General features: G+C 44.0%; 1 protein-coding gene and 1 pseudogene across 6 annotated transcripts in view; one reads left to right on the top strand and one right to left on the bottom strand.

The window, feature by feature from the left end:
* LOC129835036 (ELAV-like protein 2) overlaps positions 1 to 24,919 on the top strand; it is a 128,976-nt gene that overhangs the window by 3,954 nt on the left and 100,103 nt on the right. For 4 of the 6 annotated variants that reach the window (XM_055900375.1, XM_055900377.1, XM_055900372.1 and 1 more), the window contains exon 2: positions 6,093 to 6,296. The exons of the other annotated variants lie outside the window; for them this stretch is intronic. The gene's annotated coding sequence lies outside the window, so the exon portion shown is untranslated. The remainder of the gene's footprint in view (positions 1 to 6,092; positions 6,297 to 24,919) is intronic. 6 annotated transcript variants of the gene reach the window in all.
* LOC129835035 (zinc finger BED domain-containing protein 4-like) lies at positions 489 to 2,326 on the bottom strand (annotated as a pseudogene).

The following is a 24,919-nucleotide window of genomic DNA, read 5'->3' as shown; positions in this document are numbered from 1 at the left end:
TTAGAATTTTTTTGCAAATTTATATAAAACAAAGATGCTGTATTTACATAAGTATTCAGACCCTTTGTTATGAGACTCAATTGAGCTCAGGTGCATCCTGTTTCTATTGATCATCCTTGACGTTTTTTCTACAACTTGATTGGAGTCCACCTGTGGTAAATTTAATTGATTGGACATGATTTGGAAATGCACAAACCTGTCTATATAAAGGGCCCACAGTTGACCGTGCACGTCAGAGCAAAAACCAAGCCATGAGGTCGACGGAATTGTCCGTAGACAGGATTCTGACAAGGGGAAGGGAACCAAAAAACAAACTGAGCAATCAGGAGAAGGGCCTTGGTCAGGGAGATGACCAAGAACCCGATGGTCACTCTAACAGTGCTCCAGAGTTCCTTTGTGGCGATGAGAGAACCTTCCAGAAGGACAACCATCTCTGCAGCACTCTACCAATCAGACCTTCAATATTCCCAGTTAAGAAGTTTTAGGTTGTAGTGCAGAAAGCAGAGCTTGTCTGCATGGTCCCCTGTCAGTCTGCTCCTCCGCTTATCATAAATGATCACCACCTCACTGAACACTCTCGCTTGGGACCGAAGAAGGTGGGGGACAGAGAAACTTCTTTGCCAGTGGAGAGAGTGATTGAAGTCTGTCCTCATTCTACTTCCACCACTCCAAAGGCAAGCCGCTCTTTCTGTCAATGACAGGCTCTGTGAGGTAACGCTCCAACTCAATTTCAAAACTGCACTGGACTTCAGCCCTGCCCTCTTGGCTTCCAAGGATTCTAGCGAAGAGGCTGTCCACCAGACTGGGTGGCTGATCTACCTGGACTCTTTGCTTTTATGCACCTGCATCCCGGTCCTCTTCACTCGTCCCATCTGCTCTGGCTCTGGGATTTGGTTTCCTTAGTAGGTCAGACTTCTCCTTCAGCCACTCTTTTGCTTTCTCTAGTGCTGTCCCTGAAGTGAAGGCATAGCTCTTGTAATGTGGATCTAGGACAGTTGCCAGCACCAGGCACTTTGTCTCCTCGGCCTTGGAGAACCTCCTTGTCAGACTGTCCAACATGGTGTTCCGTAAAGTTGTGATGCCTTGAGTGGAAGAACCCTCCTGCTGTAGCATCAACTTCAGCACCGACACACTGGGGATGATGCATGCGGCTGTAGAGTTGTGTGGCTCATCTCCAGTGTCACCTCCTCCATAGGTGAGTCTCAATTAGGTTAGAGACAATGTCCCACTGTGCAGCAGACAAACTGCTGATGTGTCCGTATTCACCTGCATACACATTCAGTGCACGCCTCTGTTCAAACATCCTCTGCAACATGTGTAGTGTTGAATTCCAGCGAGTTTGAACTGCTTGGATGATGCTGTGTTTGGGAAGGCCAAGCTCTTCCTGACTGGCCCTCAGCCTCTGTTTGGCCAGTACAGAGTGGTCAAAGTGAGTTGCACAGCTCTTCAACATGGCAATAATGTCTAGCACAGCTCTCTGACTGGATAGGCCATCATTGATTACAAGCTGTAGGGTGTGTGCACTGCAGCTGAAGTCTGGAAGCTCTGCCAGTCTCATACCTTTCACCATGTTTGCCCCACTGTCCCTGAGGACCAGCACTACACGTTCTGTGTGGATTTCCCAGTATTCCAACATGGTCAAAAACATCTCTCTGGCGTAGTTTCCTGTGTGTGATCCAGTCATAGTCTTGACATTCAGCACAACCTGCTTTCTTGTCCAAACATTGTCAATGAAATGTCCAGTAAGGCTCATCAGGGACTCTGTAGTGCCTGACCAGCAGTCAGTTGTGAATGCCATGTGTGGAGCGTTGACTGGTGCCACCAGATTCTTCACTTTCATCAACTCTTTCATGTGTTTTATCTAGTATTTCTGTGCGAAATAACTTTTCATCTTTGATCCTGTACCGGGGCTCAGCAAGAGTAATCACCTGCTGAAAACCAATCTCAGACACCACTGTGAATGGCTGGTTGTCAGTGGCAATCATCTCAATAATTGCTACATCCATCTTCTTGGCCCTTGGGTCTTTGTCCTGCCATTTTGCTTGCTTATTAAAAAGTTGTAAGATTGTAGCCTGCGATGTGTCTATCACTTTTTCCTTGTGAAGAATTTGCATTTGCTTTTTTCATCACTGCTTCCTTATGGGCTTTTGGATGGGTGTTCTTAAGGTGATTCCACAGGTTGGTGGTATTTTTTGATTTAGTCGTTGCTGACCCCATGCTTACATCTTTATCACAAATAAGACACCTTGCTTTCCTTGGTGCCAATTCCATGTAATGGTCCCACACTGGTGCTCTGCTTTTCTCTGCCATCTGTAAAACACACACACACACAGCTCTGAAGTGACAATGATACTGAAGAGTCTGCTTAGGAGACAAATACTCTCAACTGTTTGAATAAAAATAGTTTAAGTTACCTGTGATGAATGTTGAAAACAAAAACCTTAATTTCTATATGCAGGAAATCCTATTTTAATAATGGGCATGGTAAGAATTGACAACCAAAGTGCCAGTCATAATTCCCATGACACCTTCTAGCAAAATCTGAAAAGCGGTTCCTTCATTCATTTATTCCATAGGATATTTTTAGATTCACTTAAAATAAGGTCTGCGTTTCGTGTAGGCTTACACCACCTTGACAATTTTATAACTGTGTAGATATCCATAGGACAAGGTAACTCTGATCAATATTGACTAAATATAAGCAAACATAATTTTTTTTGTAGAGTGGATTTATGAAAATATGTTGACAAACATTACCTTATCCTAGTGAGATTTACACGGGTATCAAAACGTCGAGGCGGTTTAAGCCTGCACGAAACACAGACCTTATTTGAAGTAGATCAAGACATTCTCTATGGAAGACATGAACGGTAAAATAACGAAGGAACCCCTTTCAAGTTCAGCCGCAGGTTATTACAGGAATTATAACGCGTAGACTATTTCTCTCTAAACCATATACCTTTGACTATTACGAGCCTGCTGCTACCTACCACCCCTCAGTCAGACTGCTCTATCAAATCATAGACTTACATATAATAAACACACAGAAAACGAGCCTTAGGTCAAATCCGTTAACTATCACCTCGAAAACAAAACGTTTATTCCGTTCCGTATTTTATCTAACGGGTGGCAACCATAAGTCTAAATATTCCTGTTACATTGCACAACCTTCAATGTTATGTCATAATTACGTAAAATTCTGGCAATTTAGTTCGCAATGAGCCAGGTGGCCCAAACTGTTGCATATACCCTGACTCTGCGTGCAATGAACGCAAGAGAAGTGACACAATTTCACCTGGTTAATATTGCCTGCAAACCTGGATTTCTTTTAGCTAAATATGCACGTTTAAAAATGTATACTTCCGTGTATTGATTTTAAGAAAGGCATTGATGTTTATGGTTAGGTACAGTCATGCAACGATTGTGCTTTTTTCGCAAATCCGCTTTTGTTAAATCATCCCACGTTTGGTAAAGTTGGCTGTCTTTGTTAGGAAGAAATAGTCTTCACAGTTTGCAATGAGCTAGGCGGCCCAAACTGCTGCATATACCATGATTGTGTTGCAAGAGAAGTGACACCATTTTTCCTAGTTAAAAGACATTCATGTTAGCAGGCAATATGAACTATCAATCAATCAATCAAGTTTATTTTATATAGCCCTTCGTACATCAGCTAATATCTCGAAGTGCTGTACAGAAACCCAGCCTAAAACCCCAAACAGCAAGCAATGCAGGTGTAGAAGCACGGTTTAAACTAAATATGCAGGTTTAAAAATGCAGGTTTAAAAATATATACTTGTGTATTGATTTTAAGAAAGGCATTGATGTTTATGGTTAGGTACACGTTGGAGCAACGACAGTCGTTTTCGCGAATGCCACCGCATCGATTATATGCAACGCAGGACACGCTTGATAAACTAGTAATATCATCAGCCATGTGTAGTTAAACTAGTGATTATGATTGTTTTTTATAAGATACGTTTAATGCTAGCTAGCAACTCACCTGGGCTTACTGCATTCGCGTAACAGGCAGGCTCCTCGTGGAGTGCAATGTAATCAGGTGGTTAGAGCGTTAGACTAGTTAACTGTAAGGTTGCAAGATTGAATCCCCCGAGCTGACAAGGTAAAAATCTGTCGTTCTGCCCCTGAACGAGGCAGTTAACCCACCGTTCCTAGGCCGTCATTGAAAATAAATAAGAATGTGTTCCTAACTGACTTGCCTAGTTAAATAAAGGTGTAAAAAAATACATCTGCCAAATACCGATTTCAGATTGTTATGAAAACTTGAAATCGGCCCTAATTAATCGGCCATTCCGATTAATCGGTCGACCTCCGACCATGAGAAACAAGATTCTCTGGTCTGATGAAACCAAGATTGAATTCTTAGGCCTGCATGCCAAGTGTCACTTCTGGAGGAAACCTGGCATCATCCCCACGGTGAAGCATGGTGGTTGAAGCACCATGCTGTGTGGATGTTTTTCAGCGGCAGGGACTGGGCTCTGGTCCTCTATCCCTCGATCCTGAATGGCTCAAAGTACAGAGACGCTTGATGAAAACCTGTTCCAGAGCACTCAGGACCTCAGAATGGGGTGACGGTTCACCTTCCAACAGGACAACAACCCTAAGCACACAGCCAAGAGAATGCAGGAGGGGCTTCGGGACAAGTCTCTGAATATCCTTGAGTGGCCCGGACTTGAACCCGATCAAACATCTCTAGAGAGACCTGACAATAGCTGTGGGGAGACGCTCCCAATCCAACCTGAGAGTTTGAGAGGATTTGCAGAGAAGAATGGGAGAAACACCCCAAATCCAGATGTGCCAAGCTTGTAGCCTCATACTCGAGGCTGTAATCGTTGCCGACGGTGCTACAACAAAGTACTGAATAAATGGTATGAATACTTATGTAACTGTGATGTCTTAAAAGACGTTTTTTTTAACCATTTGCAAAAATGTCTTAACCTATTTTTGGTTTGTTATAATGGGCAATTGTGTGTAGATTGAGTGGGAAACTATTTAATTAATTTTAGAATAAGGCTGTAACGTAACAATGTGGAAAAAGTCAAGAGGTCTGGATCTTTCCAAAAGCACTGTATGTCGTACACTACCGTTCAAAAGTTTGGGGTCACTTAGAAATGTCCTTGTTTTTGAAAGAAAAGCACTTTATTTTTTTGTCCATTAAAATGATCAGAAATACAGGGTAGAAATTGTTAATGTAGTAAATGACTATTGTAGCTGGAAACGGCTTTTATCAGCAACCATCACTCCTGTGTTCCAATGGCATGTTGTGTTAGCTAATCCAAGTTTATCATTTTAAAAGGCTAATTGATCATTAGAAAGCCCTTTTGCAATTGTTGGCACAGCTGAAAAACTGTTGTCCTATTAAAGCAATAAAACTGGCCTGCTTTACACTAGTTGAGTATCTGGTGCATCAGCATTTGTTGGTTCTATTACAGGCTCAAAATGGCCAGAAACAAAGACTTTCTTCTAAAACTCATCAGTCTATTCTTGTTCTAAGACATGAAGGCTATTCCATGTGAGAAATTGCCAAGTAACTGAAGATCTGGTACAACGCTGTGTACTACACCCTTCACAGAACGGCGCAAACTGTCTCTAACCAGAATAGAAAGAGTGGGAGGCCCCAGTGCACAACTGAGCAAGTGGACAAGTACATTCGTGTCTAGTTTGAGAAACAGATGGCTGAAGTCCTCAACTGGCACCTTCATTAAATAGTACCCGCAAAACACCGGTCTCAAAGTCAACAGTGAAGATGCGACTCTGGGATGCAGTTTGCGCTGTTCTGTGAAGGGATTAGTACACAGCGCTGTACGAGATCTTCAGTTTCTTGGCAATTTCTCACATGGAATAGCCTTCCTTTCTCAGAACAAGAATAGACTGAGTTAATCATGAGGTATACACCCCTGCCGTTCTTACCAGATATGTTTGTTTCTGTCGGCGCGACACATGAAGAAACCCAGTGGCTGTACCGACTCTGACATATCCCGAGTGAGCTATGTTTCCGTGAAACAGAGAATGTTACAATCTCTGTCTCTCTGGAAGGCAACTTGTGCCCTAATTTTGTCCACCTTGTTGTCTAGAAACTGGCCATTGGCGACTAATATGCTTGGAAGCGGTGGGTGGTGTGCTTGCCCGTCTAAGTCTGACCAGGAGGCCGCTACGTATGCCTCTACTGCGGTGACGATGTTGTTTTGGGTCGCCTGCTGGGATCCGATCCATTGTCCCTGGTGGTGACCAAACAGAGGATCCGCTTCGGGAAAGTCGTATTCCTGGTCGTAATGTTGGTAAGTTGATGTTGCTCTTATATCCAATCCTTCCTCCCGGCTTTTTGTAATAACACTTAAGATTTTTTGGGGTAACAGTGTAAGAAATAATACATAAAAAAAAAAAATACTGCATAGTTTCCTAAGAATGCGAAGCGGCCATCTCTGTCGGCGCCGGATGACAAGTCATTTTTCCAACAATTGTTTACAGACAGATTATTTAACTTATAAATTCACTGTATCACACTTCCAATGGGTCAGAAGTTTACATACACCAAGTTGACTGTGCCTTTAAACAGTTTGGAAAATCCCAGAAAATCATGTCATGGCTTTAGAAGCTTCTGATAGGCTAATTGACATAATTTGAGTCAATTGGAGGTGTACCTGTGGATGTATTTCAAGGCCTACCTTCAAACTCAGTGCCTCTGTGCTTGACATCATGGGAAAGTCAAAAGAAATAAGCCAAGACCTCATAAAAAAATTGTAGACCTCCACAAGCAATTTCCAACGCCTGAAGGTACCACGCTCAACTGTACAAACAATATTACGCAAGTATAAACACCATGGGACCATGCAGCCGTCATACCGCTCAGGAAGGAGACATGTTCTGTCTCCTAGAGATTAACGTATTTTGGTGCGAAAATTGCAAATCAATCCCAGAACAGCAACGGACCTTGTGAAGATGCTGGAGGAAACGGGTACAAAAGTATGTATATCCACAGTAAAACGAGTCCTGTATCAACATAACCTGAAAGGCAGCTCAGCAAGGAAGAAGCCACTGCTCCAAAACCACCATAAAGCCAGACTACGGTTTGTAACTGCACATGGGGACAAAGATCGTACTTTTTGGAGAAATGTCCTCTGGTCTGATGAAACAAAATTAGAATTGTTTAGCCATAATGACTATTGTTATGTTTGGAGGAAAAAGGGGAAGGCTTGCAAGTCAAGGAACACCATCCCAACCGTGAAGCACTGTCACGTTCCTGACTTTATTTCCTTTGTTTTGTCTTTGTTTAGTTGGTCAGGACGTGAGCTGGGTGGGCATTCTATGTTATGTGTTAATATGTTGGGTTAATTTTCAATTAGCCTGATATGGGTCTCAATCAGGGGCAAGTGTTTTACGTTTCCTCTGAGAGTCAAGCCCAAAAATTTCTTGGCGGAGGCTACAAAGGAGTGTGGCGAAGTCAGGTAGGAGACCTGCGCCAACTCCCCGAGCTTACCGTGGAGAGCGAAAGTACGGGCAGACACAGTGCGCTTTACCGCATAACACAGTGTCTCCTGTATGTGTGCTTAGCCCGGTGCGGGTTATTCCACCTCCCCGCACTGGCCCGGGCTAGATTGAGCATTGTGCCATGAAGCCGGCTCAACGCGTCTGGTCTCCAGTGCGTCTCCTCGGGCCGGCATACATGGCACCAGCCTTACGCATGGTGTCCCCGGTTCGCCAACACAGCCCAGTGCGGGTTATTCCACCTCCCCGCACTGGTCGGGCTACGGGGAGCATTCAACCAGGTAAGGGTGGGCATTCTACTGTGCGCCTCAGCCGGCCAGAGTCTGCCGTCTGCCCAGTGCCGCCTGCGCTGCCCGTCTCCCCAGAGCCGCCTGCGCTGCCCGTCTGCCCAGAGCCGCCTGCGCTGCCCGTCTGCCCAGAGCCGCCTGCGCTGCCCGTCTGCCCAGAGCCGCCTGCGCTGCCCGTCTGCCCAGAGCCGCCTGCGCTGCCCGTCTGCCCAGAGCCGCCTGCGCTGCCCGTCTGCCCAGAGCCGCCTGCGCTGCCCGTCTGCCCAGAGCCGCCTGCGCTGCCCGTCTGCCCAGAGCCGCCTGCGCTGCCCGTCTGCCCAGAGCCGCCTGCGCTGCCCGTCTGCCCAGAGCCGCCTGCGCTGCCCGTCTGCCCAGAGCCGCCTGCGCTGCCCGTCTGCCCAGAGCCGCCTGCGCTGCCCGTCTGCCCAGAGCCGCCTGCGCTGCCCGTCTGCCCAGAGCCGCCTGCGCTGCCCGTCTGCCCAGAGCCGCCTGCGCTGCCCGTCTGCCCAGAGCCGCCTGCGCTGCCCGTCTGCCCAGAGCCGCCTGCGCTGCCCGTCTGCCCAGAGCCGCCTGCGCTGCCCGTCTGCCCAGAGCCGCCTGCGCTGCCCGTCTGCCCAGAGCCGCCTGCGCTGCCCGTCTGCCCAGAGCCGCCTGCGCTGCCCGTCTGCCCAGAGCCGCCTGCGCTGCCCGTCTGCCCAGAGCCGCCTGCGCTGCCCGTCTGCCCAGCGCCGTCTGCGCTATCCGTCTGCCCAGCGCCGTCTGAACCGCCCGTCTGCCATGAGCCTTCAGAGCCGCCCGTCTGTCCTGAGCCTTCAGAGCCGCCCGTGTGTCCTGAGCCTTCAGAGCTGTCCGCCAGACAGGAGCAGCCAGAGCCGTCCGCCAGACAGGAGCAGCCAGAGCCGTCCGCCAGACAGGAGCAGCCAGAGCCGTCCGCCAGACAGGAGCAGCCAGAGCCGTCCGCCAGACAGGAGCAGCCAGAGCCGTCCGCCAGACAGGAGCAGCCAGAGCCGTCCGCCAGACAGGAGCAGCCAGAGCCGTCCGCCAGACAGGAGCAGCCAGAGCCGTCCGCCAGACAGGAGCAGCCAGAGCCGTCCGCCAGACAGGAGCAGCCAGAGCCGTCCGCCAGACAGGAGCAGCCAGAGCCGTCCGCCAGACAGGAGCAGCCAGAGCCGCCCGCCAGACAGGAGCAGCCAGAGCCGCCCGCCAGACAGGAGCAGCCAGAGCCGCCCGCCAGACAGGAGCAGCCAGAGCCGTCACTCAGTCCGGAGCTGCCCCTGAGTCCGGTGCTGCCCCTTAATCCAGTGGGGTTAATATGGTGGGTAGCCATTAGGAGGAGGCCACGGAAGCGGGGATTAACTATGGTGGGGTGGGGACCACGTCCAGAGCCAGAGCCGCCACCGTCGACAGATGCCCACCCAAACCCTCCCCTATAGGTTCAGGTTTTGCGGCCGGAGTCCGCACCTTGGTTGGTGGTGGGGTACTGTCACGTTCCCGACCTTATTTCCTTTGTTTTGTCTTTGTTTAGTTGGTCAGGACGTGAGCTGGGTGGGCATTCTATGTTATGTGTTTCTATGTTGGGTTCATTTTCAATTAGCCTGATATGGTTCTCAATCAGGGGCAGGTGTTTTACGTTTCCTCTGATTGAGAACCATATTAAGGTAGGCTGTTCTCACTGTTTGTTTGTGGGTGATTGTTCCTGTGTCAGTGTTTGTACCACACGGGACTGTTTCGTTCGTTCGTGTGTTCCGTCCTGTTCGTGCGTTCATGTGTTTTGTTCTCAAGTTCAGGTCTGTTCACGTCGTTTGTTATTTTGTAGTTTGTTCAAGTGTTTTTTCGTGTTCGTCTTTCTTTATTTAAAGATATGTCTTCAAACTACGCTGCATATTGGTCCGATCCTTGCTCCTCTTCAGATGAGGAGAAAGACGAGCGTTACAAGCACGGGGGTGGCAGCATCATGTTGTGAGTGTGCTCTGCTGCAGGAGAGACTGTTGCACTTCACAAAATACATGGAATCATGAGGAAGGAAAATTATGTGGATATATTGAAGCAACATCCCAAGACATCAGTCAGGAAGTTAAAGCTTGGTCGCAAATGGGTCTTCCAAAAGGATAATGACCCGACGCATACTTCCAAAGTTGTGGTAAAATGGCAACAAAGTCAAGGTATTGGAGTGGCCATAAAGCCCTGACCTCAATCCTATAGAAAATGTGTGAGCAGAACTGAAAAAGCATGTGCGAGCAAGGAGGCTTACAAACCTGATTTCAGTTACACAAGCTCTGTCATGGGGAATGGGCCAAAATTCACCCAACTTATTGTGGGCAGCTTGTGGAAGGCTACCTGGAAATATTTGATCCAAGTTAAACAATTTAAAGGCAATGCTACCAAATACTAATTGAGTGTATGTAAACCTCTGACCCATTGGGGATGTGATGAAATGAATGAAAGCTGAAATAAGTATTCTCTCTCCTACTATTCTGACATTTCACATTCTTAGTGGTGATCCTAACTGACCTAAAACAGGGAATTTTTACTGGGATTAAATGTCCATTAATTTTTGAAAAACTGAGTTTAAATGTATTTGGCTGAGGTGTATGCAAACTTCAACTGTAGCTAATGTTAGCTAACGAGCCAGCCAGCTAACGTTACGTGATGTGTGTACAACACCCATCGAATATGGCCGGTGTCAGTAAACGTCTGCAAAAAAGCTAAATTAAATTGTTGCCTGCAGAGCTGTTTTCATGTTGTCCAGAGGTATACAAATCCTCAGTCAGTGTCAAGTGTACGAGTCGAGAGCGAAACGAGATGGTTGGGGCTAATGCTTAGGGCGAGGGTGTGAACGAGGCTGAATGGGTGTAGACAAAGAAGAGCTCGAAACTAGATAGCAAAACATTCAAAGGCGATTCAAAGGTGAGTTTATAAGTTGATTAACTTTCAAAGCAGAATTACTTTCCCATTGTTCCTCAAATGCAGTGTATGATATACCGTTTTGTAGCTCCAAGTCATTTCTTTTTATATAATGTAAAAAAACATTTCAAATTTTGCTACATTAGACCGAATCCAGGTGGTGAGTCACAATTAAAGGCCACTCTAAAATGTGCAGTTATGTCAAACGCAATGCCACAGATGTCTCAAGTTTTGAGGGAGCGTGCAATTGGCATGCTGACTGCAGGATTCTCCATCAGAGCGGTTGTCAGAGAATTGAATGTTCATTTCTCTACCATAAGCTGCCTCCAATGTCGTTTTAGAGAATTTGGCAGTACGTCCAACCGGCCTCACAACCACAGACCATTTGTATGGTGACTTGTGGGCGACCCACTTGAGAGCCCTGGACCTCCACATCCGGGTTCTTCACCTGCGGGATCGTTAGAGGGGGTGCTGAGGAGTATTTCTGTCTGAAAAGAAGCCCTTTTGAAAGGAAACTCATCCTGAATGGCTGAGCCTGGCTCCCCAGGGGGTCGGCCTGGCTTCCAAGTGGGTGGGCCTATGCTCTCGTAAGCCAACCCAGTTCTGCGCCCCTGCCCAGTCATGTGAAATTCATAGATTGGGGCCGAATTTCTTTATTTCAAATGACTGATTTCCTCTATGAACTGAAACGGCTAAATCTTTGAAATTGTGGCATGTTACGTTTTTTTATAATATTTTTGCTCAGTTTACATTCAATGTATGTTCACTGTAACATAGTGAACAAATGCTAAAATGTTATTGGCTTCCTTACTCAGTAAGCGGTCTATGGACAAAGTATGACAGAACTCCATGCTTTGGTTTAGTTTCCCTGGCACTGTTTTAAAATAGGTGAACTATCCCTTTAATTTTAAGGAAGCTAAATGAAGAGAGGTGTGTAGACTTTCACTAGCGACTGTATCCTTCATTGACAGAAAATAGTGTAATATAGCAGTAATAAAAATCACCTAGTCAGAGCTCACATTCCAATACTTCACTTCCATATTTGTACAACACACATAAAAACAATCCAACAGAAAAGAGATCATTGCTAATTCGTGAGGGGGGGAAAAAAACATTCAGAAATATTTTTTCCTTCTGGGAATGTGGTGTATTTTCTTAGTGCCGTCTCAGGAGTCGCCACTTTAAGTTGTGCAGGGTTAGTGCTTTAATAGGAGTCGTCGTGTGTTGTCCCCCAGGTAGCTTGGTTGTCTTAGCCACTGTGTGGTGGTAGATTTGCTGCTCCTGTGACATGTCAGAGCTAAGTGTAAGTGATGAAGTGCAATGCCATTAATGTTAAAGGACACACACACATAAGTGATCAGAGAATTAAAATGCGTTGATTCTGGACTATCAACAACAATACCGAAATAGACTTTGTGCAAAACAAACTTCCAGAAGTAATCAAGGCACTCGTAGTTAAAATAAATGTAAAAGCATAATGCATGGCAAGAATAAAAAAAAATGAAATGGACGCGTTACAGCTGCAACAGCCTTCAATCGGGGTGACAAACAATAGGTTAGACACCTGTTTGTCTGCCACTAACTCTCATGGGAAGTGATTACATTCATTACCATATGTAGTTGATCAAGTCAAACATTAAACATACAAAGACCAAACATTTAACATGGAATAATGAGAATGCAATACCACAATGAAATATAAAAGGGAAATACAATGTGTACACATGCACTCATATTAACAAACTTAATGTAGAACAAGAAATCACGGAGAACAAAAACATCTCTTACAGGAAGGGAGAATAATACATTTCCTCATTTTTGGAGCTGGCGCTTAGTTTAAAGATCCAGAATGTTCTGCGTTGTAGGAGGCATTTGAGACGCCTAGTATGTCCTATGTAAAAACACCCACATGCACATGGGCACTCCAACCCAGTGGCGATTCTAGCTTGTATAGCTCCCTGGGCAACCCCCCCTCCCGCCAACAATAAATAAAGCACCATTCTGCACTAACTAATTTTTATTCAGACATTTGGAACACAAAAAAATTATGACATTTTAAAACTATATAAATATATATAAAAATAAGACTCGTAACAAAGACAAATCGAAACAAATTTTTGTTGATTTGGCACTCGAGCATCAATACATTACCCATCCACCAACACTGTCAACCAAGAGTCAAGACTAAACCAATTGACCTTGGTGGTGTGCAAACTGGTTTAATATTATTCTTAACGATTTCGCACAAACTAGAAAAAATGCTACAATATCTCAAAGTATATATTCACAGTATTATGAAAGAATTTTGGTTTGTTTTGTAGTGTGACTGATTTTACTAATTGCATTAATACTGTACAAAGTTAGAGGTGCGCTATTTGATTGATTTCCCCCCCCCCCCCCTACCTCGGGCTTCCAGTCGGGAGACCTGAGGTCAACCTACCCCCGCCCCCCTCCCATCTCATACTTCTGGGTGGGAGACCTTCCCAGGCAGTAGTCTGCCTAGCTCAAAAACTAGAATCAGGGCGCCTACTCTGACAAGGTTAATTGTCCCACACGGTGACATATCATTGACGTGACGTGCAAATATCACCATTTTTTACATTTTATTTCTTGCCCCCGGCAAGATTCCACCCTGTGCAGCTGCCCATGTCGCCTTTACCTATATCCGCCACTGCTCCAACCTGTACGCTACATACTGTAGGTAGTGTTGCAGTTGACAAACAATTGCACTTGTTAGGTTCTAGGTCCACAAGTGTCCCTGAAAGTATTTGTTTTTCCAATGTGATTGCAGTTACCACATGAAGTTGCCTGTGGGCTTGGGGATCCAACTTGGCTTAGTTACTGGAGTGAGCTCGCTGCACACCAACTTATCCTTGAGGGAAAGGGGCCCTTCTGTAAGAAAATGCTGGGGCTTCAGTGAACACATCACACGAAATAGGATCACTTTAAATTATGCTCCAGTTGCATTTAATGTCCTTAAGCCTGGCTGCCTCCTGGCTATGTCGGGTCACAAAGTAGATTGGTTTGGGTTTTTGAGGCTTGTGGTGGGTCTTTGCGAAGACTTTCTCTTTCCAGAGATTTAGCTATCCTCAATCATCCACCCCCGTGACAAATACTGCGCAGCCTTTTAAACAGACGGGCATGTTCTTAATCTAAGTTGCGGGGTTGAAAACTGACCATCCTGCGGATAGTATTGCGGTCCGTACTTTTCGGGGAAGTGGTTTTGTAATGAACCATCCGGAGTTAAGATTTTCAGATCCAGATTTTTTTTATTTATTCTGTTTTACGTTCTTTTAGTGTTCTCTGGATCAAAACATCAACCGTTAGAATTCCACAACTGTGAATTCACTCAACGAGAATTTGAAACATTGACTGTTTCCTAAACTCAGTATCTGTCAAACCACACATTTGTAAAGCAGAACAGAGAATTGACTAAAATTCCTAAAATCCCCCTAATCCCCCTAATAAGCCCCCAAGTAGTCCCCTTCTGTTGTCTGAAAAGCTTGTCCTGGAGAAGGAAAACGTTTTTTAGTGTCTGCTCTGTTAATTGAAGGAGAAAGTCAGCAGGGGGCATACTGGCCTAAATTGAAGATAATGCTTTAAAGCCTCGACTTTCATTGTGTGCAAGATTGGTGTAAAAAAAAAAAAGTCAACATCCATTGTTATCAAGTAAGAAGATCCAACATCTTTAAGCTCAGCTTGTTAAGACTGCGAGTGGTGTCTTAAAGGAAAGTGGGAAGTTTGGACACATGGCTTAATGTAGAAATCCGTATACTTGGAGGTTGGCTCTGATATAGGATCATTTTAGCAGGTGGGCCTTCCAGGAGGGTTGTGAGGATCTTTCTGGACTTTTGATAATGTAGTAGCACGCCAACCTAAGGTGGGCAGGGAGAAGAAAGTCATTCTTGTTTAGCGATCCTCTTTTCATCTTTGGCATGGCCCAAGACATCACCCAACTCTCGTTTCATATTCTCCAAAAAGTTAGGCAAAGAGGTACTAGTCAGTATTGTTGAGTTGTCTATAGGCTTCCTGCTCATATGTGTCCCTCCCGCGTACAATAACAGCCCCTCCTTTGTCAACAGTGCGAACAATGAAATTGTCATTCTCAGAAAGCCATTTAATGGCTTGTCTTTTTTAGTGAGATTACCTCTGTACACCTTATTCCTGAAAAGAAATGCCTCGTCAATCTACACACAATAGCCCATAATAACAAAGTGAAAACAGGTTTTTAGAAATTTGAAATAGTATTAAAATATTAAAAAAACATACTGAGTCAAGAGTCTGAATACTTTACATAAATGTGATATTGCATTTTTATTTATTTTATACGTTTGCAAATACAAAATTCTACCTGTTTGCTTTGTCATTATGAGGTATTGTGTGTAGTTTGAGATAAAAAAAAAAAAAAAAAAAATTTAGAATAAGGCTGTAACGTAATAAGGGAAGGGGTCTGAATACTTTACCAATGCACTGTACATCGTGATACACTTTTTCTGGTAAAGTCATTAAGGCAAGTACGTTTAATATACACTGCTCAAAAAAATAAAGGGAACACTTAAACAACACAATGTAATTCCAAGTCAATCACACTTCTGTGAAATCAAACTGTCCACTTAGGAAGCAACACTGATTGACAATAAATTCCACATGCTGTTGTGCAAATGGAATAGACAAAAGGTGGAAATTATAGGCAATTTCAAGACACCCCCAAAAAAGGAGTGATTCTGCAGGTGGTGGTCACAGACCACTTCTCAGTTCCTATGCTTCCTGGCTGATGTTTTGGTCACTTTTGAATGCTGGCGGTGCTCTCACTCTAATGGTAGCATGAGACGGAGTCTACAACCCACACAAGTGGCTCAGGTAGTGCAGTTCATCCAGGATGGCACATCAATGCGAGCTGTGGCAAAAAGGTTTGCTGTGTCTGTCAGCGTAGTGTCCAGAGCATGGAGGCGCTACCAGGAGACAGGCCAGTACATCAGGAGTCGTGGAGGAGGCCGTAGGAGGGCAACAACCCAGCAGCAGGACCGCTACCTCCACCTTTGTGCAAGGAGGTGCCCTGCCAGAGCCCTGCAAAATGACCTCCAGCAGGCCACAAATGTGCATGTCAGCATATGGTCTCACAAGGGGTCTGAGGATCTCATCTCGGTACCTATTGGCAGTCAGGCTACCTCTGGCGAGCACATGGAGGGCTGTGCGGCCCCAAAAAGAAATGCCACCCCACACCATGACTGACCCATCGCCAAACCGGTCATGCTGGAGGATGTTGCAGGCAGCAGAACGTTCTCCACGGCGTCTCCAGACTCTGTCACGTCTGTCACGTGCTCACGTGCTCAGTGTGAACCTGCTTTCATCTGTGAAGAGCACAGGGCGCCAGTGGCGAATTTGCCAATCTTGGTGTTCTCTGGCAAATGCCAAACGTTCTGCACGGTGTTGGGCTGTAAGCACAACCCCCACCTGTGGACGTCGGGCTCTCATACCACCCTCATGGAGTCTGATTCTGACCGTTTGAGCAGACACATGCACATTTGTGGCCTGCTGGAGGTCATTTTGCAGGGCGCTGGCAGTGCACCTCCTTGCACAAAGGCGGAGGTAGCGGTCCTGCTGCTGGGCTGTTGCCCTCCTACGGCCTCCTCCACGTCTCCTGATGTACTGGACTGTCTCCTGGTAGCGCCTCCATGCTCTGGACACTACGCTGACAGACACAGCAAACCTTTTTGCCACAGCTCGCATTGATGTGCCATCCTGGATGAACTGCACTACCTTAGCCACTTGTGTGGGTTGTAGACTCCGTCTCATGCTACCACTAGAGTGAGAGCACCGCCAGCATTAAAAAGTGACCAAAACATCAGCCAGGAAGCACAGGAACTGAGAAGTGGTCTGTGACCACCACCTGCAGAATCACTCCTTTTTTGGGCGTGTCTTCCTAATTGCCTATAATTTCCACCTTTTGTCTATTCCATTTGCACAACAGCATGTGAAATGTATTGTCAATCAGTGTTGCTTCCTAAGTGGACAGTTTGATTTCACAGAAGTGTGATTGACTTGGAGTTACATTGTGTTGTTTAAGTGTTCCCTTTATTTTTTTGAGCAGTGTATATTTTTTTCATGGACCAGATCAGCTTTAATATTGCTGATTATGGCTTCCATCAACGTAATTGTCTGCATTATTTCCAATCCCCCATATTTGTTTTTAAGTATATTTTACAATAGTTTTTTTTTTCTTGTCCCATCCTTCAGCTACCCTCAACCCCTCCCCATATGCACCTTGATTTCACTTATCCAATGAGATACAGATTGGTTAGGCTACCACACCAATAGAAGGGTGCATGGCCCTGTTAGAATATTTCAGAAATGCACTATATGAACAAAAGTATGTGGACAACTTCTTGTCGAACACCTTATTCCAAAATCATGGGCATTAATATGGAGTTGGTCCCCTTTGCTGCTATAACAGCCTCCACTCTTCTGGGAAGGCTTTCCATTAGATGTTGAAACATTGCTGCGAGGACTTGCTTCCATTCAGCCACGAGCATTAGCGAGGTCGGGCGCTGATGTTGGGCAATTAGGCCTGGCTCGCAGTCGGCGTTTCATTTCATCCCAATGGTGGTGTTGACATCAAATCTGTGCAGGCCAGTTAAGTTCTTCCACACCGATTTCAACAAACCATTTCTGTATGGACCTCGCTTTATTCATGGGGGCATTGTCATGCTGAAACTTTTTTTTTTTTTTTTTTTTTTTTTTTTTAAATCCGGTGTCGTTTTGTGTATCAGTTCATAAAGCATGTACCATGGAATCGATACATCACAAATCTCTTCCCAACTATTTTGCGATCTACAGTGCATTCGGAAGGTATTCAGACCCCTTGACTTTATCCACGTTATGTTACAGCCTTATTCTAAAATTGATTCAATTATATATTTTTGTCATTTTACACAATGCCCCTTAATGACAAAGTGAAAACAGTTTTTTTGAAATTATAGCACATTGTATTAAAAATAAACTCGAAATTGAGCTTAGGGGCATCCTGTTTCCATTGATCATCCTTGATGTTTCTACAACTTGATTGGAGTCCACCTTGGTAAATTCAATTGATTGGACATGATTTGGACAGGAACACACCTCTCTATATAATCTCTGGAGAGACCTGACAGAGCTTGAGAGGATCTGCAAAGAAGAATGGGAGAAACTGCCCAAATACAAGTGTGCCAAGCTTGTAGAGTCATACCCAGGAAGACTTGAGGCTGTAATCACTGCCAAAGGTGCTTCTACAAAGTACTGAGGAAAGGTTTCTAAATACTTATGTAAATAAAGTATTACATTGGGGAAAATATTTCTAAACCTGTTTTTTCTTTTTTGTGTCATCTGTAATTAATCTTAGAATAAGGCTTTAACGTAACAAAATGTGGAAAAAGGTCAAGGGGTCTGAATACTTTCCGAATCGCTATATATGGCACAGCTGTCAATTTTTTGGGGTCCTTAAATGAAGTTGGTATACTTATTATCACAATTTTCTTTAACCAATTTTGGTCTTGTAACCCTTATTTTCTTCCACTTTCCTCCATTTTTTTGGGTAGTGCTGCAATTAGTTAGTTGTAATTTCGGGTAGAGCAGACATTTCCATATTTTTGTTAGCTGTGTTTGTGACAACTCCACCAGTTGTATTTTATTATCTAATTTACATTATTTTTTTTTTACCAATTCCTATATTTGAGTTTAACCACTTTTTGTTTTAGTATTTGTCTTTTCTGGTGGATGAAACTGAAATTGCAACCATCTTTCTGTGGCCTGTTTCAAAAATATAGATATTTTCAAATAACCGAAAGTGAGCGGTTGTAATCTGAGTAAAAGGGAAAAGGCCATTCTTGAACATGGGGTGAGACATTCTTACTAATCTGCTAGAGACCCAGTTAGATTTTTATTTTTTTAATGACTGAAGATTTAATCAGGGTGCTTTTTCCACAAATGGACACATTTTTCTTCCCATGGTATCAAGATCTTAACAATTTTTTACTTTCTATAAAAATGTATTGTAGTGAGATCATTTTCTTTCGGAATACGAATACCGAGTATGTTCACTTCTCCGTCAGACTGTTTTATTATTTAACTAATTGGTAACAATTTTTTTCTTTTTTTGGTGATCCAATACGTAACTACCCACCTGGATTCGGACTTATGTAGTAAAATTTTATTTTTTACATTGGACAAAAGTAGAGACTCAGAGCAACAAAATGGTATATCATGCACAACATTTTTCAGGTACAATGGGAAAGTAATTCTACTTTCAAAGTTGATAAACTTGTAAACTCACTTTTGAGAATTGCCTTTTAGTGTTTCGGTGAGATAGCTCTTTGTCTACACCGATTCAGCATCGTTCACACCCTTTTAAGCTTTAGCCCCACCCATCATGTGTTCAGAGCGCACACTTGACGTTTGTTTACCTCTGGATAACATGAAAACAGCCTAACCAGCTCTGCTGGCAACAATTTCATAATATTTTTTTGCCGATGCTTACGGACACCGGCCATATTCAATGGGTGTTCTACACTTGAATTTAAGACATGTAGCTATATTGGCCTTTATTCAGATTACAATCGCTCACTTTTGTCTTGTTGAAAATGAAATAACCTCCAAAATATCGTTAATATATTATCAAGTTCATGGCACAGTCTTACAGCCCGGCACCTACATAAAGCTGAGTGACTCACTCATTCATGGCTTTGGATCAAAATGAATAAGTACCAACATTATTTCTGATATTCTTTAATCATTTTTTGGGGGGGTTATTCCTACCTGGACACCATGTACAGTATTATAATAGCCCATTATGGGGTGTTAGCAGGACAATATACCTTTACCAACGTCTCTGTCTACCGCATCGCAATGCATTGCTACAGATAACCACCACTGGGAGACCCATGAGGTGGCTTTTGGTTTTAATTTAGAATCCTCTATATGTAATTATTGGCGGAGAGTCACGTGATATTTTTCTATTTACTGTAGGCCTACCATAGGCGACATGAGTCTCACTAGTGTTGAGTAATGTGCTGTTAAAAGTGGTGTAGGTCTTATTTAAAGAGCATATTGAAATAGGATTTGAAACATTAGCCTACAACTATTTTAGAACCGTTTCGTGCTGCTCTGAGACAAGCATGGTGACTGGTCTTGACTGAATCTCTGTTTTTAGATATTGGTTAGTCTAAAATGATGGTGTAGAAATGTTATGCTCTTAGTTTAAGCTTTATTTAATTAGGCAAGTAAATAAGAATTTGTTCTTAACTGACAAGGACAGCCTACTCCTTCCTGTCTGGGAATTGAACCCTGGTCTCCCGCGTGCCTGCACACGACACATCTTTAGCTATATCGCCCAGCACTGTAGCCTACTCCCGACCGTCACATTGTTCAGCGCCATATTTTCTGTTACATCCTAACGGAAACCCACCATAATATAAATCATTTAATTAAGCAATCCCATATACTAGGTTCTTACTAAAAAAAAGGTTTTAAATGCTCTAGTACAATGACTATTGAAGGCTATCAAATGCTTCTCAAAGATGCCCTCTGGTGGTCAAACTAGCACTAACTAGCATTAATGGTACCAGTGGTTCACACTTAAATAACATGCCATATAATTATGCGGCACCACGCAAGCTGCGATGCAGTATGCTGCAATTTTTTAAAGGACAAACCACTGTACCGCAGCGATACGCCATCCCATCTGGTTTGCGCTTAGTCCCACTATCATTTGTTTCTCAACAGGACAATGACCCAAAACACACCGCCAGGCTATGTAAAGGGCTGTTTGACCAGGGAGAGTGATGGAGTGCTGAATCAGATAACCTGGCCTCAACAATCACCTGACCTCAACCTAATTGAGATAGTTTGGAATGAGTTGGACTGCAGAGGGAAGGATAAACAGCCAACAAGTGTTTAGCATATGTGGGAACTGCTTCAAGACTGTTGGAAATGCATTCCTCATGAAGCTGGTTGAGAGAGTGTGCAAAGCTGTCATCAAGGCAAAGGGTGGAATATATTTTGATATAACACTTTTTTTGGTTACTACATGATTCCGTATGTGTTATTTCATAGTTTATGTCTTCACTATTATTCTACAATGTAGAATATTGTACAAATAAAGAAAAACCCTGAAATGAGAAGGTGTCCAAACTTTTGACTGGCACTCTACATCTACTGGTGTACCATAAAGCCCGGGTATTTTTCCAGACTGAAAATACTTAATTTCCTGTATGTTGGCCTTCACACAGGTCTTTTTGTACATTTGTTAATTTTACATTAATTTTAGGAAAGAAATCCTTACAGTTAACATTCAGTGGAGATGGAGGACACTGAAAAGAAAACATGCCTAAAATAATTTGCTTCCTCTTTCAAAATATAATTTGATGAATCATGGATGACGCCATTTGTAATGTGTCAATTCTTTTTGGGAGCATTGCTATGTTGACGATTCAATAGGAAATGTAGTGCATTTGTCACAATACTCCATCTAACTCGCATTATTTTTCTAATAAATTACACTTGATCATTCTTGAATAAGTTTCTCCAATTCTTGTTTTTCCTCCAACTTATTTTGTGCCTCTAGTACAGTTTCCATTACCATCTACCTGCTCTGTCATTTCCTCTTTCCTTTATTAGTCTAATCTCTTGACCTAAACTACTTTTGTTTTAATGATGAGTATTGTATTGAATGACCTCTAGAAGTACATTTGAAAGTGTCCTATACAATAACGGGATCTGGTGTACCTAATGTTGTGTAGGGGGAAAAAAGTAAATTATTTTGTTTTAGTCAAGAAGAAAATTGTCATCCAGTAGGCTTTGATTAAATTTCCAATATCCCCGCCCACATGGAAATTCTGTAAGAGTTATATGTACGCCAATTAGATTGTTGTCCGATTTGCATTCTGTCTCCTATTCATGCTTATTAAAGTTTTGATGCCAGCAAGCGTGAGACTAGGAAGTAGTCAAGACGGTTAGCTTGACTAAGCCTCCATGTATATTTCACCATGTTAGGGTTTTCCCGGACTTAAAGGCTTTAATTGCAGCAAGAAGTTCCTCTGTGTCCCATACAATGTAGGGGATCTGCTGTACCTATGTTATGTCGGGAATAAGTTGGTTATAAATTCTTCTTTACTGGTTAAAAACAAGTTGTCATGATTACATTTCCAATATCCTCGCCCACGTGGAAATTCTGTAAGAGTAATATATATGCCAATTATTTAATGGTACGACCGCATTCTGTCCCCCTATCAACAATTGTAACCCATACAAATCAGCTGGGCTTGACAATCTGGACCCCCTATTTCTGAAACTGTCCGCCGCCATTGTCGCACCCCCTATTACCAGCCTGTTCAACCTCTCCTTCGTATCATCTGAGATCCCCAAGGATTGGAAAGCTGCCGCTGTCATTCCCCTCTTCAAAGGGGGAGACACCCTGGACCCAAACTGTTACAGACCTATATCCATCCTGCCCTGCCTAGCTAAGGTCTTCGAAAGCCAAGTCAACAAACAGATCACTGACCATCTCGAATCCCACCGTACCTTCTCCGCTGTGCAATCCGGTTTCCGAGCCGGTCACGGGTGCACCTCAGCCACGCTCAAGGTACTAAACGATATCATAACCGCCATCGATAAAAGACATTACTGTGCAGCCGTCTTCATCGACCTGGCCAAGGCTTTCGACTCTGTCAATCACCATATTCTTATCGGCAGACTCAATAGCCTCGGTTTTTCTAATGACTGCCTTGCCTGGTTCACCAACTACTTTGCAGACAGAGTTCAGTGTGTCAAATCGGAGGGCATGTTGTCCGGTCCTCTTGCAGTCTCTATGGGGGTACCACAGGGTTCAATTCTCGGGCCGACTCTTTTCTCTGTATACATCAATGATGTTGCTCTTGCTGAGGGCGATTCCCTGATCCACCTCTACGCAGACGACACCATTCTGTATACTTCCGGCCCTTCCCTGGACACTGTGCTATCTAACCTCCAAACGAGCTTCAATGCCATACAACACTCCTTCCGTGGCCTCCAACTGCTCTTAAATGCTAGTAAAACCAAATGCATGCTTTTCAACCGTTCGCTGCCTGCACCCGCACGCCCGACTAGCATCACCACCCTGGACGGTTCCGACCTAGAATATGTGGACATCTATAAGTACCTAGGTGTCTGGCTAGACTGCAAACTCTCCTTCCAGACTCATATCAAACATCTCCAATCCAAAATCAAATCTAGAGTCGGCTTTCTATTCCGGAACAAAGCCTCCTTCACTCACGCCGCCAAACTTACCCTAGTAAAACTGACTATCCTACCGATCCTCGACTTCGGCGATGTCATCTACAAAATAGCTTCCAATACTCTACTCAGCAAACTGGATGCAGTTTATCACAGTGCCATCCGTTTTGTTACTAAAGCACCTTATACGACCCACCACTGCGACCTGTATGCCCTAGTCGGCTGGCCCTCGCTACATGTTCGTCGTCAGACCCACTGGCTCCAGGTCATCTACAAGGCTATGCTAGGTAAAGTGCCGCCTTATCTCAGTTCACTGGTCACGATGGCTACACCCACCCGTAGCACGCGCTCCAGCAGGTGTATCTCACTGATCATCCCTAAAGCCAAAACCTCATTTGGACGCCTTTCCTTCCAGTTCTCTGCTGCCTGCGACTGGAACGAATTGCAAAAATCTCTGAAGTTGGAGACTTATCTCCCTCAACAACTTTAAAAATCTGCTATCCGAGCAGCTAACCGATCGCTGCAGCTGTACATAGTCCATCTGTAAACTACCCACCCAATTTACCTACCTCACCCCCATACTGCTTTTATTTATTTACTTTTCTGCTCTTTTGCACACCAGTATCTCTTCTTGCACATGATCATCTGATGATTTATCACTCCAGTGTTAATCTGCTAAATTGTAATTATTCGATTTATTGCCTACCTCAAGCCTTTTGCACACATTGTATATAGATTCTCTTTTTCCTACCATGTTATTGACTTGTTTATTGTTTATTCCATGTGTAACTCTGTGTTGTTGTCTGTTCACACTGCTATGCTTTATCTTGGCCAGGTCGCAGTTGCAAATGAGAACTTGTTCTTAACTAGCCTACCTGGTTAAATAAAGGTGAAATAAATTTTTTTTTTAACTTTTGGTACCAGCGAGAATGACCTAAGAAAGTAGTTAAGACGACTAGCTTGATTGAGCCTCCTCCATATACAGTTGAAGTCAGAAGTTTACATACACCTTAGCCAAATACATTTAAACAGTTTTTCACAATTCCTGACATTTAATCCTAGGAAAAATTCCCTGTTTTTGGTCAGTTAGGATCACCACTTTATTTTAAGAATGTGAAATGTCAATAATAGTAGAGAATTATTTATTTCACCTTTTTATTCCTTTCATCACATTCCCAGTGGGTCAGAAGTTAACATGCGCTTAATTTGTATTTGGTAGCAGTGCCTTTAAATTGTTTAACTTGGGTCAAACGTTTCGGGTAGCCTTCCACAAGCTTCCCCCAGTAAGTTGGGTGAATTTTGGCCGTTCCTCTTGACAGAGCTGGTGTAACGAAGTCAGGTTTATAGGCGCCCTTGCTCGCACACCCTTTTTCAGTTCTCCCCACAAAATTTCTATAGGATTGAGGTCAGGGCTTTGTGATGGCCACTCCAATACCTTGACTTTTTTGTCCTTAAGCCATTTTGCCACAACTTTGGAAGTATGCTTGTGGTCATTGTCCATTTGGAAGACCCATTTGCAACCAAGCTTTAACTTCCTGACTGATGTCTTGAGATGTTGCTTCAATATATCCACCAAATTTTCCTGCCTCATGATGCCATCTGTTTTGTGAAGTGCACCCGTTCCTCCTGCAGCAAAGCACCCCCACAACATGATGCTGCCACCACCGTGCTTCACGGTTGGAATGGTGTTCTTCGGCTTGCAAGCCTCCCCCTTTTTCTTCCAAACATAACGATGGTCATTATGGCCAAACAGTTCTATTTTTGTTTCATCAGACCAGAGGATATTTTGCCCAAAACTACGATCTTTGTCCCCATGTGCAGTTGCAAACCGTAGTCTGGCATTTGTGGCGGTTTTGCAGCAGTAGCTTCTTCCTTGCTGAGCTGCCTTTCAGGTTATGTCGATATAGGACTTGTTTTACTGTGGATATAGACACTTTTGTACCTGTTTCCTCCAGCATCTTCACAGGGTCCTTTGCTGTTGT

This window comes from Salvelinus fontinalis, chromosome 36 (assembly GCF_029448725.1).
Source record: "Salvelinus fontinalis isolate EN_2023a chromosome 36, ASM2944872v1, whole genome shotgun sequence".
Lineage (NCBI taxonomy): Eukaryota > Metazoa > Chordata > Actinopteri > Salmoniformes > Salmonidae > Salvelinus > Salvelinus fontinalis.
The sequence above is the reverse complement of the archived record's forward strand: the minus strand, read 5'-3'. Positions and strand labels throughout refer to the sequence as shown.